The 12,646-nt window shown below is 37.0% G+C and overlaps 1 long non-coding RNA gene across 2 annotated transcripts in view; it reads left to right on the forward strand.

The window, feature by feature from the left end:
- The window catches only part of LOC125690359 (uncharacterized), a 76,778-nt gene that overhangs the window by 46,427 nt on the left and 17,705 nt on the right, over positions 1 to 12,646 (forward strand). The window contains exon 6 of one of the 2 annotated variants that reach the window (XR_007375639.1): positions 6,831 to 6,915. The exons of the other annotated variant lie outside the window; for it this stretch is intronic. This is a non-coding gene — a long non-coding RNA (uncharacterized LOC125690359). Of the gene's footprint in view, positions 1 to 6,830; positions 6,916 to 12,646 lie in introns of those variants that run through there. 2 annotated transcript variants of the gene reach the window in all.

Below are 12,646 nucleotides of genomic sequence, written 5' to 3' on the forward strand. Positions count from 1 at the left end.
CTACTGGAATTGTCATTCAATTTGCCTTTCATATTGTTCATTTTTATACTAGTAGAAAGGATTTTATGCCACTGGTATAGGATGGCATTTGGAAAGCTGTTTTCTGCTGATGGAGATAATGTAATGACTTTGTAATGAATGTTTCTGGAATCCCTAGCAACTGTTTTTTATACCAGCATAGAGAAAAAGATGGATGCGTTTTACTGGTCATCCTTCAGAGGGAAGAGATGGAGGCTCACATACCAGTGAGGAAAAAAGTTATTCAGGGAGGTGAGAAAATGATTTCTTACAAGGCACTGAAAATTTGTTTTTCAAGGTTATACTTCCTAGGCAAATGAATATTAACAAAATAATGTTTTCACTTTTCTAATTCTTTTGTACAGGTATTTTATACTTTGAATGAGCTCCATTAAAGCTGATGAAAAAGATGTTGAAATCCAATTATTTATATATATGCATATATAAATCCTAAGATTGATTTCCTTTGTTCCCTTCTAGAATAAAACAGACGCTTAAACTATTCCTGCGGGGGAAATCCTGAATCAGTCTAATCTAGGCCTTAAAAAAAATCTTACTGAGGCTTGAGTCTGGGATTTCTTCACACTAAAAAGAGTCCCAGTAAGTCATTTCATTTCGGGTAGCATAAGGTGGTATTGCTCCACCTTGATAAACAGCGATGTCTGGCTTTTATCTCTGTGTACATGCTGCTTTAAACCAGGAGATTGGTTCCTTTTTTTTTAATTATTATTAAAAGATATTTGACCTCTCTCTCAACTCATTACTTTGGACAGTTTAAATTAATAAAGAAATACGCATGTGCTAGGCTTGCTGAATAGTTTCTTTGTTCTGAAAATAACTGTAAAATATCTAATAATTGGCTAAAGTTATATGAGGCACTGCATTACAGGGTAAGGATAATGGACATATGTACATGAACTAGGGAGATATTTTTTCCATCTACCTTCCCCTTTGATCACAGGTGTGTTCTGTCATTCCACGTCAGTAACCAAAAGATTAGCTCCTAAAATGAAAAATAGCTTGAAAGTTGATATAAAAGGTCTAGTGTCCAGAACAAAATTAAAGGAGAAGGAAGACAAGTACTTGTAAATTACACTGGCTTCATATTGTGACACTGGCGGCACAATTTTTTACAAAGGATATAATCTTTCCTTATACTGGCCAATGAGGTACACAACTCTTGCCAGAAGCAGGAAAAGTCACTGTAAAGAATGTGTCAAGTTATAGTCTGCCAAATTAAACATCAGCAAAAAGAAAAATATCTACAATCTTGATATATTCAGTATGGTGACAGCTAGGTCACCTCTGTAGGCAAAAAAAATTTAGATTCATGAATATTGCTCATTCTTTCTACAAGAAAAGTTGAGACGCTGCACTGTCTCACCTTGAAACCATTGACCTCTGCTCTGCTAGCAGCTTTAGGGAACAGTAGTCTCATAGATATTGGGTAGGTTGCTCCCGTTCTCTTCCTGAAAGAACAGAAGATGTTGCTACCAGTTATGCTAAAGCTTTTGTTTCTGCACCACTCCCATCCACTACAAGTATTGGAATTGAGTTTTTCACTTTTGGTGGAATAAATGTAAGGTGAGACAGTAAGATCCCAAATTCCAGTCATGCATTTATCATAGTACTTTTTTTTTCTTATTTTCTGTACAGCTGCTTATGAAATGGCTATTGTAACACTTACTCCTCTTAGACAAGAGCTGTAAAAAGCTGTGAGTGGGTTGGCCAACTGACCTTGAGAAGACATATCATAGAATGGTTTGGGTTGGAAGGGACCTTTAAGATCACCTAGTTCCAACACTCCTACAATGGAGGTGGCAGGGACACCTCCCACTAGGCCAGGTTGCTCAAAGTCCCATCCAGTCTGGCGTTGAATGCTTTCAGGGAGGGAGCATTCGCAACTTTTCTGAGGAACCTGTTCCAGTGTTTCACCACCCTCATAATAAAGAATTCCTAACATCTAGTCTAAATCTATCCTCTTCCAGTTTAAAGCCATTTCCCCTCATCTTGTTGCTACATGACCTCATAAAAAGTCTCTCCCTAGCTTTCTTGTAGGCCCCCTTCAGGTACCGAAAGTTTGCTCTAAGTTCCCCCTGGAACCTTCTCTTCAGGACCAAACTCTTGCAGTATGTCCTTGTAGGGGAGGTGCTCCAGTCATCTCATCATCTTTGTGGCCTTCCTCTTCCATTGAGCTACAACATCTCAATGTCCTTCTTGTGATGGGGGCCCAAGAAATGGTTGCAGTACTCCAGGTGGGTTCTTGTGAGAAGAGAGTAGAAGGGCAGAATCACCTCTCTCAACCTGCTGGTCATGCTTCTCTTGAGGCACCCAGGATATAGCTGGCTGCTGAACTACAAGTGCACATTGCTGGCTCATGTTGAGGCTTTCATCAATCCCAAATCCTTCTCCTCAGGGCTGCTTGCAGGATGGCAGGAACATGTCTTATGCACACAAATAAATATAACAGTATTTGTATCAAATGCACAGTAGAATAGATATAAAGAATACCCACTGAACACCTACTAATGTGCCTTCGTATATTCTCCAGCACTAATGCTCACTGCTTTGGCTTTTTTAATTGAGACTGTTTGCAGTGGCTTGTGTTGCAAAACCAGTGACATACAATAACATATAATGTGTAAGCATTGCTGGAAATCCAAAGTGAATTTCTAGCCCTGGGGTTGCTTGAAGATCCAAAATGTAGTGCTTGAGACTGTTGTCAAATTAAGTTTGAAATAATTTTTGGATGCTACTGTTTATGCTTTTCAAAGTGGATTTTGTTAGGTAGAGTGACTTCTAAACAAACGTGAAATGATGGATAAATTAAAGTAGTTCCAATATATGGAAAGATGACAAAGCTCTTTCCTGTTTGGTTGTATTTTTTGGGTCAGCACTGGTGCCTAAATTACAGTGTGCACTGTAAATCTCAAGGCAAACACTGGAATCAGTGTGATTTACTTAGTTGCATACTGTCAAACTCTCCCACCTTTATATACAGTACAGGCTTTGCATATTCAGAGAAACCAGCTAGCTGCAATTCACTGTTTGCAGAAAGCAACGGTAAATCAACTTTTCAGCAGAACTAGTCCATAAATCAATGAACAGTATATTCCTTTGAGACGCTCCAACCTGCACAGGAAAGCCACTCTAAAACCAGATTAACAGGCATTCTGATTTATGGTTGAATCAAACAGCCAAAGTCTATTTTCAGAGATCTGAAATACAAGACTTATGTAACTTATCAAGGTGACAATCTCATGGCTTTCCACTGCTGCTGTTTACTCATTTCTTGTAGATATGTGGGTGCAGAAATATACTCTGCTGTGTATATATGTACATATGTTCTAGTCTTGTAGGGGGCTAATGCCATTTGACTGTGATATGCAACACCATACCTGATACTGTAGAGCTGTGCATGGCTGCTCTTTTCTTTCCCTTCATCCTTTCACTGTTTACATTCTTGTTATCTACTGTAGTCAGTCCTTGAACATCAAGTCTGGGACTCTTGAAAAGGAGCAGGTGATGCAGGCTTTCAGAGGTGCTAAGGAACCAGAACCACTGAGTCAGCAAACTTTATTTCCCCTTGTTGTTGTGGCTGGAAGTCCAAGGTATATTGTTATTGCTGCGTGACCTGGCTGTCACAACAAGCTATTTCACCATCCCATGCTTCCTGCTAATCAGACACTGGAGAGCTGCACCGGGACTGATAACAATGAGAACAGCATAGAGGCAAATTAAGAAAAATACTTTGAATAGACCACATGAATGAAAACATACTGCGTATAATTGGCTGCCCCTAATTAAAGGTGTGGAGGTGTTTGTAGAGTTTCAGCTGGGATAAAAATATTTTTACAATAATACGATCTGAACGAAATTTAAACAATGCTCTCCCTTTAGCTGGATAGCAGTGCAAAAATCCTTTACATTCCAGGCTCTAACTCACAGAAAACATAATTTTGGATCCAGAATACCTTGTGCTAGATATTCCTAGTTCCTTGGAATGCTAAATATTTCTACTTCCAATTATTTCACCACTTAGCATCTCTCTTTAAATCTACTAGATTTGGGCATCAGAGGCTGAGTGAGGAGTGTGGTCTATGTGAGCATCTACCACCCAGCAGGTTACCGGGCTGCCTTCACCCTGTGATGGAGGTTGTGTGCAATGGAAGTGCACTGCAGTTTGCTGGTTTTAACTATCTGGTCTGCAACTGCTTTCCTGGTAGCATTTTTCAAGATGGGAGCCACCAAGAGGTGATGCTCTTTGTATTTTGCAGAGCAGCAGGAACTAGTTAGGTACAACTGGAAACATGCCTGATTTAGATTTTTATAATTACTTATTTTTAAAAGACAAAAGCAAAACTTTGCTAATCGTACAGGAAATGATCAATAATTAATGCAAAGAAATGCAAGGAAATGAAAGAACAGTACAATGGTTTGTTCTTGATGCCAGTAATTCAGCTGTCTGAATTATGCATAAAACAAACAACATAAGGAATTTCTAAAAGCAGTGTATCTCCAAAATTTAAAATACCTTTGGCCAACTTTGCCAAGATAAGATTAGCCATGCATTTCACTGCAAGCAGATTGTATCATCTTTAGTTCAAGAAAGTTGTTGTTGATCTTTTAAATTTAAAAACTTTTTTTTCCTTTCCAAGGCAAGAAAATCAGAAAGTTGCAAAACTTTTCAAAGCACATAAAAATGACTTGTATTTCTCCACATATTTGTAGCCAAAATTAGACTTTTTTTTTTTTCATTTGTTTTAGTATTTTTTCTACCGTTGAGCAAAAGTCCTTATTTCTGTTTGACCTTAGGCTAATATGTAGCTCTGCTTTACTAGTTAGAAATTCTGACCTGAGAATTTGCCACCTTAATATTTACTTCAGCAGCCCTGAACTGGAGGATGAGTTTCTTTGTCTGGGCTTACAGCCTCTATCTCCCAGGGGCTGCCTTTAGAAGTAGCCTCCATATCTGGCTCTTTTCTTGATCTTTAGAAACCTAAAGTTATCTCATTTTTCTGTTCTATTGTCATTTTTCATTTCCCCAGATATTTGTTTATCTCTGTTCTTAGCTGCCAATGTTTCATTTTTCCTCAGGGACAGAAGAGGAAAGCTTCTTGGGGCTGCATGTTTATAGATACAGCCATTATTATTATTATTATTTTTGTTGGAAGGGTGAAAGCTAGTAAATCCACTTAAAGTATTTCACTGTAAGATATGCAGTACAGACTGTTTCCTTTCATCAGAGCCAGACCTTGTTAGAAGGTGGGAAGATGTGCCATGTCCGGATAAAACACTTCTAATCAGTGAGCTGAATCTTTTATTCTGAATACAAATGTTATCTAACTCAGAGCTACCTAAGTCAAAGGTGTGGTATATGTAAGATTGTATGTATTGTCCTTTGCTGCCACTTTTCATTTTAGAGGGGATGTCCTGCTGAAATACTTCTCTTGATACTGAATAAAATTTATTATTGCCTTTCAAAAAATTTCCCTCAGTTCAGCTGGACGGTGTGTTAAATGGAGGATTGGAGGATTATGTTACAGGAGCAAAGACTTTTTTTTTCTTTTTTTTTCTTTTTTTTTCTTTTTTTTTCTTTTTTTTTCTTTTTTTTTCTTTTTTTTTCTTTTTTTTCTTTTCTTTTCTTTTCTTTTTTTTTCTTTTTTTTTCTTTTTTTTTCTTTTTTTTTCTTTTTTTTCTTTTTTTTCTTTTTTTTCTTTTTTTTCTTTTTTTTCTTTTTTTTCTTTTTTTTTCTTTTTTTTTCTTTTTTTTTCTTTTTTTTTCTTTTTTTTCTTTTTTTTCTTTTTTTTCTTTTTTTTTTTTTTCTTTTTTTTTCTTTTTTTTTCTTTTTTTTTCTTTTTTTTTCTTTTTTTTTCTTTTTTTTTCTTTTCTTTTCTTTTCTTTTTTTTCTTTTTTTTCTTTTTTTTCTTTTTTTTCTTTTTTTTCTTTTTTTTTCTTTTTTTTTCTTTTTTTTCTTTTTTTTTCTTTTTTTTTCTTTTTTTTTCTTTTTTTTTCTTTTTTTTTCTTTTTTTTTTCTTTTTTTTTTCTTTTTTTTTCTTTTTTTTCTTTTTTTTCTTTTTTTTCTTTTTTTTCTTTTTTTTCTTTTTTTTCTTTTTTTTCTTTTTTTTCTTTTTTTTCTTTTTTTTCTTTTTTTTTCTTTTTTTTTCTTTTTTTTTCTTTTTTTTTCTTTTTTTTTCTTTTTTTTTCTTTTTTTTTCTTTTTTTTTTCCTTTTGCCATTAAAAAGTGCCTACCAGCGCTCTGCTGGGAGACAGCCCAACTGGCATATCCATGGAGCTGTCGTGATCTGCCTTTTCTGATGCTTCAGTAAAGCATGAAGTCTGATGCTCAGCCTGTTTCTTGTGGGAGAACAGTGATCGTAGAATCATATCATGGAATCATTGAATGTCTTAGGCTGGAGGGGACCTTAAGGCTCACCCAGTTCTAAACACTAGATCAGGCTGCCCAGGATCCCAACCAACCTGGCCTCCTGGTTGCCTGGCCCACAACAGCACAAAGCTGTTTTCCTAGCTGAAGGCAAGTGTGAGGAAAGGGGTGGGGAAATTCTGAAGCTAGGCAGAGCTGAAAAAAGAAAATAAAAGCTGAGTAACACTTCTAGAAACTGATGAATCCTTCTGAGAGCATAAGCGAAAATTGAGTGTGTTTTGTAAATTTCTTCCTCTGTCATGTGTGCAGCTTATTAGAAGCATCCTTTCTTGTTTTCACATTCATCTTTACAATTGCTTTTCTCTGTAGTTTTTATTCCCCTGCCATGTGCTCTATTACTCTCAACAGCTTTTCTCTTTTAATTTAGATCTTGTAAAGCAGTGGGATAAGGTCTCTCCTGACCCTCCTCCTCTCCAGACTGAGCACTCCCAGTTCTCTCAGTTGCTCCTGGTAAGACTTGTGCTCCAAACCATTCACACCTTTGTCTGGACACGCTCCACTCCCCCAATGTCTTTCTTGTTGTGAGGAGCCCATTTGATAGAAGCCAAGCATGAGTGGGGAAATGTATGACAACAGAGGATGTTAACTAAGCTGTTGAGTATTGTTCCTTATTTAAGTGTACTCAATATCTATCTAACATCTAAAATTGCACTCATTCTCACATTCTAGTATAAATCCTATGTGTTGCATGCAAAGTGTATATTGGTGGACTAATTGGCTGCAGTGCGACAGCCATATCGCCTTACTTGTTGGAATACACACATACATGTGTCAGAACCACTCTTGGTCCAGAAATGTTTTAGAAGAAATAAATTTGCCTAAGCACATGTACTTTTCAAACTGTTGAATTGAGTAGTTGTCTAACTGCACTAAAAAGCTAATTGAATAGCTTGTAATAGGCTCTGAAGACCTAGGCTAAACTTGGACACTGGCAAGTGTGCCTAGATTATTTTCAGTGCTTGGTGTATTTAACTTCAACTGATAGAAAAGGGAAGGAAGCAGTTTGAGTAAATGTGACACTCCCTTATTACTGTAACTTGGAAATTAATTTATGGCTCCCTAAATCTTTCTTAGTCACCACTGCTGAATGCCAAATCTTCAGAAAGACAGGCTAGGAAAGTTGTCATTGTTCTTAAGGAGCAGAAGTTGTACTACATCCAGTTAAACTCTTAGCAGGATTTCCAAGAAGCTTGGGTACCAACTTCCCTCTGGAGTACAGTGGGATTTGGATAAGAAGAGTTTATTCTTTTATTGTTTGATTCTGCTGTATTAGCAAGTGGAGAGCTTTGTTGCAGAGCCTTAAACTGCTGGGCTATGCAAACACAAAGGGAAGGAATCCTTCACAATCATTTCTCTACCAGAACTCACCTTGCTTCTCCAGAGCCTTGACATTGGCTTTCAGCATGTTTAAAGGCTCAGCAGACATTCTGCTGCCTTGATCTAGCCCATGGAAGCTGTGAAGAACATGTTTTGGCATTGTTGGCCTTGGTTATTAAAGGAGCAGTTTGGCCCAAAAGTTAACTTTTTTTTTTTTTTCCTCCTCTCTTTGGCTCTCAGTGATTCAGTTGGGCCCATGAGAAAGGCAGGCAGATTCATTCTCTTGATTTTCACTGGGTGGACAGACACCATAGAGATATACAATCTCAATGCCTGTTTTCTTGGTGACAGTGACATAGTGTAGGAACTTGCACTGGCTGGGCTCGTAGCAGTCCTCAACCTGACTGTTTTGCCAATGGGAAAGCAGTAGTTGGCTAATTGTCTTGGGCATGACAGCATGTGCCACGCAAATCACTCCAGCTGTTGCCTTTCAGCTTCCAATTTCAAAGCCTCCAGCTCTCCTGGAAAGGGCGGTCACTGTTTTGCTTTTGGAGGCTAACAGCCACTACAGTTCCCTGGGAGCTCTGGAGGTCAGGCTTTCATCCGGATGCCTCCCCCATCTCTCTGTTCTGTCCTTATTTTCCTGGAGATTGTAGAAGGCTGTAAAATGCTTTGATAATTAAGCAGGGAAAATTTCCACAACCCATAAAACTTAAAAGGTAATATTAAGCCCAATTTAGCTTTTGAATGCCTTTCAAATAACTTGTATTTAACACATGGTAAAGATGCTTGGCTGGTGCTCTTGAGCAAACAATTCTCTGAGCTTGGTTTCAGCGTTTTGTGTTGTAGCTGCTCTAGGAGAATTCCTTGGTTCAGGTTTCCATCGTAAAATGCAATGTGGGAGCTGGTGGGGATGAAATAAAGAGCTGACCTGAAACTTTGCCCCAGCCATGGACTGGACGTAAATTTTTCTTTTGAAATAATTTTTGTTTGTTCAATATAATCTTTCTTAGCTAAGACTGACAAACTTGGTAAAGGTTGGCAATGTGCTTGGATAGAAATTTTTTCAAGTCTGAAAGTGTTTGCAGATTTACCTGAACTGTGTTCTGAGATGACAGTATATTGGTAGAAACTGTGTCAGATTTGTTTGCACAAAAAAGGCAAGAAAGCATTCAAAGAACTCAGTGCTGTGTTCTTCAAAACTTTAAATGCAGGACCAACTCCTAGAAACTGAGCATGGGCTTCTCAGATTTAAATCACCATGTTTCACACGCTTTTGTCACAGATGGAAATGGCCATGATGAGATACAGTGGTGTTTTTTTTTTTTTTTTTTTTTTTTTTACAGCTAGACTCTAAATAAATTGCAAATTTATTTTCTGGCCAATCACATTTTATGAATTAAGGTAAGATATAGGTAAGATATTTGGCTCTTTATGCTGATCTCTGGTTAGCATGTGTTGGCATATCTGCACAGGAAGAAGTCAACATGAATGGTTGCTGCTCCTGGGCCTGGCAGAGCTGGCTGAAGAGCCCCTCATAAGTAGAACTAGCTTTGGCTCTCTCCTTCATGTGTTGAAAAGCAATAAAAACAGCATGGCTAAAAACTCCTTTTTGTACTTTCAGATGCAGTCTTCGTGATTTGAAGGAAATTCCCTTTTTGACAGGGACGGGATATAGTGGGCACAGGGGATCAGCAGGTATAAATACCATTCATAGAGGTAGATCAATTGTAAACCCTTGTTGCAGTTTTTGGGGTCTTTTCCATCTTTTAGATGTAGGAAACTTGGAAATGAAGGGGAGGTGGAGTGGGACATCTTTTTTTAGAGGCAGGGACCTATGTTTCTGTGACTGTGGACATATGTAATGATGATGAGAACAATGAAGGAACAGAGAACTGAGGTGGGTGGACAGCTTAAGAGAATTAGAGTATGAGGACAGGAATTCTGGATACTGAAATGCAGCAAGTCTCATCTCATGAAGCGAGTGTCCAGTACAAGATGAAGACCCTTGAGTTTTTGTTTTACTGACCAGGTAAACTGATAAAATGTTGGAGACTTACAGCTGTCCAAATCAAATTACAATATTTTTGTCCATGGTAATCTTAGTGAGAAATCTCTATCAGTTATTATAGCTTGTTACTGTGCTGTCTAGTCAAATGTTTGCAAGGCCAGATTAAAGCTCAGCTGCTAATCTTTCAAGGCTTAAATTGTTTGAGACCTGGTATTCTTTGAGTCCTTTAAAAATATTTCCAATTCTAACTAGCTCCTTCAGGTTTTCCCATTGCAGAGCTGGCGTTGCACGTTCTCAGTAGAGGCTAACATTGTGCAAGGTATAGTTTCACTCCCCCTGTTTTAAGTTTTATGGCTGATCTGCCTTTAATAATCAGCCGTACCATAACACCCTGGCTTGATAATTCAAAGGCAAAATGCAATTGATTCTTCCTTTAAAGTTCATTTTGTTGCTTTAGGAAAGGTTATAGCACTGTCAGGATCAGTCCTTGCAAGCTCATTGAGTTAGTGCTGTGTAAATTCCTGAAAGAGTGCTCTTAATGGAAAGCCCAATTAATTCAGCTTTTAGCTAGATGTCAGTGACTGGGTGAGATTGATCTGCAAGTTGGATGTTCATTTCCTGAAACATTTTTAAAATTCTTGTTCTAAACAAAAATCTTATACTAGGTCCCTGAAATCAAACACAAAAACTGACAAGCTCTAAACAATTTGTATGATAGTTTCACACATTTATATCTATTTTCAAGAAGCATGCACCATATTTTTTTCAACTTTCAGCTGAACCTCTAATTGTGCTTCTATAAACTGTCAGATGTGTTTAGCAAAGAGTTTCAAGCAAGATGAAAGCTTTATACTGGGGAAAGCCTATGTGTGTGTCTCTACTATTTTGCCATTTCATTTCAAATCAAGAACAGACAGAAATAAAAGTCATGCTTCAGAGCATTCTGAAAGGCTGCAACATAAAAGAAACAATGCTCAAAAATGAAGAGCAAAACCAGCTAGCCAATTGGTTGATGCTTCCTGTAGGTATAGTCATGCACAGTTATTTAGTCAGGGAGACGCTTTTTCTTTTAAAGACAATTAAGTGACTTTGTGACTTTGGGGGAAAAATGCATTGCAGATGGTATTTTTTTTTCTTTTTAATTAAAAAAGAACTTTTTTTTTTTTTTTTGCTGCAGTATATTGAGGGACTGAAGGTTAAGACCTTTTACATCCTCTAATATAAGTTATTGCTCCATCTTAAAATGAACTTCATATGCTTCCAGTGATCCTAGGTCATTTCCTCTAGACAGAAATCAGCATGGTGTCTTAGAATATATGTGTGGGTAATTAAATATAGGGCCAGGCATAACACTAAAAATTCAGTCCTAGTTAATTTTAAGGAGCAAGATGGTAAAGAATTTAATTGTACCTAATATATTTCAAGAGGTTTGAAAATGAGTGTTAGGTTAAAAAGGAAATTGCAGTAAAATACATAATTTTTCTTTAAAGTTTTGTTAATAATGCCACATAGATAAAATAACTGAAATAAAGGCACACTGCTTCTAGGTTTACTTTGAAGTTCTACCTTCATATGGGAAACAACTTGACTTGTATTTGGACTTGGATATAGATCCATTTTGTCTTGCATTGAAGACAGTGCCAAGATTTATGTGGTATTAAAATAAGATTATCTTCACTTACACAGTTAGAAAATGCTGAGATATTGTAGTGCTAAGTTTAATAGAAAAGTTGATTGTGGACTCAGGTCTGCTGGACTATCATCTATATGAGTACTTTTACAGATACTTACAGAAAGCCTGGCTTCACCCAGAGAGGGTAATCTGTGGTTTCTGCAGTCATTGGTGGAAAAATAAGATTCCCCAAGAGGTTGATTCAAAATGTCTAAATCAAGCCCTTGTAGTCATTCTTGATTCTTGGAGAAGGTATCTCTACAAGGTTAAGTGGTTTAATTTCCATTTCCGATAACTTAGGAAAGGCACATATGATAATCAATGCATAGATGTTCTAGCATTAGGAATTTTCATGGAGTGCCACAAATGTGTTTGTTATGTCCACTGGTTAGAAACATTATATTTCTACTTCACTGATACTCAGACAAAATATGTGGCTCGGATGTCACTTTACACTTTTCAGCTGAGTGTTTTCATCTGCTGAAAGGAGAAATAGAGGGGATCATTCAACAAAGTTTCAGCATCGCTCTTCTTTGATTAAAATCTTTGCTGCTTAAATTCTTTTCTTTTTTTAGCAGCTTTATTATCTATGGAAAATTTTACGGAACTTTACTATTGCTATGTGACTGTACCATATTCCAAGGTACTTAAAATTATCTCTATCTCTCTATTTACCATATAATCAGACATCTTTCCCTAATTCACTAGTAGAAACATGAAAGTGAAGCTATTCTTTAACGTATAAATTAAATTATAGAAGGAATTTTGAGAAAGAGAAGAGAGGGATGTTAATTAAGTTTCCTTGCAATGCTTACAAATGTATTCTTAAAAGAGGGCTCATTAATGTCTGTGCTGTAACAAACTTTTCATTTAATAAGCTCTTGAGTTAGAAATTTTCCAGAGTGAAAATGTTGAGTAGTTGATAATTGGAGCATAAGAAATTGGCTGCTGCTGTGTCTCTGATCTCCTCTTGGCTTTGCTCCGTGGTTTGAGAGAGATTCCACGTTTATGGCAAGCTTGAGACACGGTAACTTTACAAGCTGTGCTCTGAGAAACAGAAACATTAAGAAATCTTTCTTCTGTCTGAGGATAGAACGTGTTTGATTTGTCAGGGAAAATGAAGTCAAGATGCATGTGATAATGGAGATGAATTGGTGAGATGGAATGCCAATAAGTATAAACA

This window comes from Lagopus muta, chromosome 3 (genome assembly GCF_023343835.1).
Source record: "Lagopus muta isolate bLagMut1 chromosome 3, bLagMut1 primary, whole genome shotgun sequence".
Classification (NCBI taxonomy): domain Eukaryota; kingdom Metazoa; phylum Chordata; class Aves; order Galliformes; family Phasianidae; genus Lagopus; species Lagopus muta.